At 45.6% G+C, this 4,478-nt stretch overlaps 1 pseudogene across 1 annotated transcript; it reads left to right on the forward strand.

The window, feature by feature from the left end:
* Positions 1-2,092: 2,092 nt before the first annotated feature.
* On the forward strand, positions 2,093-3,888 carry LOC110585685 (annotated as a pseudogene). The gene has a single exon (XR_002480629.2). The product of XR_002480629.2 is annotated as an ATP synthase subunit alpha, mitochondrial-like (transcript).
* Positions 3,889-4,478: the final 590 nt, after the last annotated feature.

Here is a 4,478-nt window from a genome sequence, read left to right on the forward strand (position 1 = left end):
AGGATTAGGTTTCAACATATGAATTTGGAGGAAGGGGAACACAAATTTTAATTCATAGCACAAGTCATATGGTTCGGATTGAAGGGGTCCACTGAGCACCCAGCAAAATGCAAGAAAAACAACCCCACACCAACTACATCATCATAACATCTTAGAATGCCAGGGGAAAAGAGTAGATCTTCAAAGCTTCCAAAGGGAGGAAAAAAGAAAGAAAGTCACTTATTAAGGAATGAGAATGGCATTAGGCTTTTCAACAGTGAAAGCAGAAATTAGAACATAATGGAGCAATGCCTTCAAAATTCTCAGGAAAGGGCGCCTGGGTGGCTCAGTCGTTAAGCGTCTGCCTTCGGCTCAGGTCATGGTCCCGGGGTCCTGGGATCGAGTCCCGCATCGGGCTTCCCGCTCTGCGGGAGGCCTGCTTCTCCCTCTCCCACTCCCCCTGCTTGTGTTCCTGCTCTCGCTATGTCTCTCTCTGTTAAATAAATAAATAAAATCTTTAAAAAAAAAAAAAAAAAAATTCTCAGGAAAAAGAAATTGTTTAATCTAGAATTGTATATCCAGTTGTATGACATTTGTATTGCTCTCTAAACCTCCAGCTTACCCTCCTTGTATTTGTAAAGATTAGACAGATAAAACTCTATTTCCCAGACTGGCTCACAGCCACCGTCCTGGATATAAATTGGGTTCTGTGTTGGGGGGGGAGGCCATTTTCATGAAGCTTCCGGCAGTCAATCCTGGTTAAGAAGGGGCCACTTTCCTTTAACAGGTCCCCAGACTCCTCCTTGCTGCTTTCTTGGTGTGACACCAAGCTATGGCAGAGGTAGAGGTGCCTTCTTTCTCTATCACTCAGCCTGCATGGAAGAACTGAGGGTCTGTGCTCTGGGGCTACCGGGGGGGGGGGGGGGGGGAAGGAGGGCACAAGGGGTGGGGCGCGGGGAGCGGCTCCCTAGTGGGCAGTTACGTATTGTTCTGAGAATCCACCCAAGGGGGCCCGCCTAGAAATCGTTTCTTTAGCCTTTCCAAAAATGGTGTGAACACCTATAATGATATCTATTTCCATTGAATGTTGGACCCTGACAACACAGCTGCCAAGTTGCCCTGGTGACATCATTCCTGATTCCCCCAGCCGGCCTCTCCCGGCCTATGCCACCAACTGCTATGTGCTGGGCATCACTGGTCTCCAGGTGACGACCCTCGGGCCCAGGCAGAGTGCCTGCAGCAAAGGTTCCCCTACACCCCACCCCTGCCTTTCGCAGGACAAACTCTGCCATGTAGTATCCACCCCAGGGATCCCTGGTAAGGCTGAGTCGGGCACTGCCAGTGAAATCAAACTTGGCCTGGCTTCCCCCTCCCTGCCCTGCCTTCCCCACCCCCTCCCACTTGCTCCTGGGAGTATCTTCCTAATGAATCATCTTCACACAAACCCATATCCCAGAGTCGGCTTGGCTGAAATATTTTCAGACATGCAGAGACCCCAAAAATTTACTTCTCATAACTTAGGAGCTACCAGAGGACATGCTTTAGCAAAATGATGGTGTGAAGCAGGAAAGGGAACCGTGAGACCCAGGAGTCCATCCAGAGCGTGCTGCAAAGGGAAGCCCTGCAATAACAGGCTGCTCAGGAATCTTCAGAACAACCAAGAGCCAGAAACCCCACGTGGGAAGGGCTGGGGAAAAAAGGAAATTGATAGAATGTCAATTTGACTATTGGGAACATAATATTGACTCATATAGAAATTATCTGGCAGGGGCGCCTGGGTGGCTCAGTCAGTTGAGTGTCTGCCTTCACCTGCTCAGCAAGGAGTCTGCTTCTCCCTCTCCCTCTGCCCTTCTATGCATGCTCTCTCTCTCTCTCAAATAAATAAATAAAATCTTTTAAAAAAATGATCTGGTAAAGTATTTAGGAGAAATAAGTATAGGTACATAGAAAACCAAATAAAGGGAAAACATGCATGCATTAAGTCCAGGAAACGTCATCATAGTCTATTTCACTTAGCAGTAAGCAAAATGTACTGTCCTAGGAACAGAAACACTGATTATTGATTTAACCAAAAGTTGTGATAATAAGTACACGGAAGGCCCAGTCAGTCCAGAGGCTGCGGCTGCAGAGAAACCACCCAAGGAGAACCTGCAAAGATGCTGTCCGTGCGCGTCGCCGCGGCCGTGGCCCGCGCCCTCCCTTGGCGGGCCGGGCTGGTCTCCAAAAATGCTTTGGGATCCTCCTTCATTGCTGCAAGGAACCTCCATGCCTCTAACACTCGTCTTCAGAAGATTGGCACTGCCGAAGTGTCCTCTATCCTTGAAGAGCGTATTCTTGGAGCTGATACCTCTGTTGACCTTGAAGAGACTGGGCGTGTCCTAAGCATTGGTGATGGTATTGCCCGTGTACATGGGCTGAGAAATGTTCAGGCAGAAGAAATGGTAGAGTTTTCTTCAGGTTTAAAGGGTATGTCTTTGAACTTGGAACCTGACAATGTTGGTGTTGTCGTGTTTGGAAATGATAAACTAATTAAGGAAGGAGATATTGTGAAGAGAACAGGAGCCATTGTGGATGTTCCAGTTGGCGAGGAGCTATTGGGCCGTGTTGTAGATGCCCTTGGTAATGCCAGTGATGGAAAGGGTCCAATTGGTTCCAAGATCCGTAGGCGAGTTGGCCTGAAACCCCCGGGGTCATTCCTCGAATCTCTGTGCGTGAACCAATGCAGACTGGTATTAAGGCTGTGGATAGCTTGGTGCCAATTGGTCGTGGTCAGCGTGAGCTGATTATTGGTGACCGACAGACTGGCAAAACATCAATTGCTATTGACACAATCATTAACCAGAAACGTTTCAATGATGGAACTGATGAAAAGAAGAAGCTATACTGTATCTACGTTGCTATTGGTCAGAAGAGATCCACTGTTGCCCAGTTGGTGAAGAGACTTACAGATGCAGATGCCATGAAGTACACCATTGTGGTTTCAGCTATTGCTTCTGATGCTGCTCCCCTTCAGTACCTGGCTCCTTACTCTGGCTGTTCTATGGGAGAATATTTTAGAGATAATGGCAAACATGCTTTGATCATCTACGATGACTTATCCAAACAGGCTGTTGCTTATCGTCAGATGTCTCTGCTGCTCCGTCGACCCCCTGGTCGTGAGGCCTATCCTGGTGATGTGTTCTACCTACACTCCCGTCTGCTAGAGAGAGCAGCCAAAATGAACGATTCTTTTGGTGGTGGCTCCTTGACTGCTTTACCAGTCATAGAAACACAAGCTGGTGATGTGGCTGCTTACATTCCAACAAATGTCATTTCCATCACTGATGGACAGATCTTCTTGGAAACAGAATTGTTCTACAAAGGTATCCACCCTGCCATTAACGTTGGTTTGTCTGTGTCTCGTGTTGGATCTGCTGCCCAAACCAGGGCCATGAAGCAGGTAGCAGGGACCATGAAGCTGGAATTGGCTCAGTATCGCGAGGTTGCTGCTTTTGCCCAGTTCGGTTCTGACCTCGATGCTGCCACTCAGCAACTCTTGAGTCGTGGCGTGCGACTGACTGAGCTGCTGAAGCAAGGACAGTATTCTCCCATGGCCACTGAAGAACAAGTGGCTGTTATTTATGCTGGTGTAAGAGGGTATCTTAATAAACTGGAGCCCAGCAAGATCACAAAGTTTGAGCATGCTTTCCTGGCTCATGTTATCAGCCAGCACCAGGCCCTGTTGGGCAATATAAGGACTGATAGAAAGATCTCAGAACAGTCAGATGCTAAGCTAAAAGAGATTGTAACAAACTTCTTGGCTGGATTTGAAGCTTAAAAACTCCTGTGGATTCACATGAAATACCAGTTATGGTTTTGTCTTGAAGCTTAAAAACTCCTGTGGATTCACATGAAATACCAGTTATGGTTTTGTCGTTTATTCTAGTAATCATTTCCATTTGTAAAAGGATTACTCTCATACTCCAGATGTACAGAAATTACCTTAAAAATAAAGGTTCCAACTTCATCTAAAACTAATGATGTAATGTATGGGGATTAACATAAGAATTAAAAAAAGAAAAAAAAAAGAAAAAAGAAATAGCCAAAGTTTTGAACATCGGAAAAAAAAAAATTAAAAAAAAATAAAGGTTCCATATTGGTTGGTGGTTAAAAAAAATAATAATAATAAGTACACGGAAGGATGGAGGAAGGGCCAATGCAAGGAAGTGTGTACAGAACTAAATCACCATCTTCCATTGCAGTCAACAGACAATGTTTAAAATCAATTAATCAAGAAATAGCAGTATCAGCATATTATTTCAAAATATGGAAGTAAATACCAGCATTGCAAACAAAAATCTATTTGATATGAATTTGTTTTTTTAAACCCCATTACTTCCAAAAAGATGAAGCATAGCTTCTGCTAGAAGATACATACACACACACACACACACGCCTCCCCCACCACAAATGAGGCCAGAAGAATAACAGAGCCATGGAGGAAGGGGATGGAGGCAGGG

Source organism: Neomonachus schauinslandi, chromosome 3, assembly GCF_002201575.2.
Source record: "Neomonachus schauinslandi chromosome 3, ASM220157v2, whole genome shotgun sequence".
Taxonomy (NCBI): domain Eukaryota; kingdom Metazoa; phylum Chordata; class Mammalia; order Carnivora; family Phocidae; genus Neomonachus; species Neomonachus schauinslandi.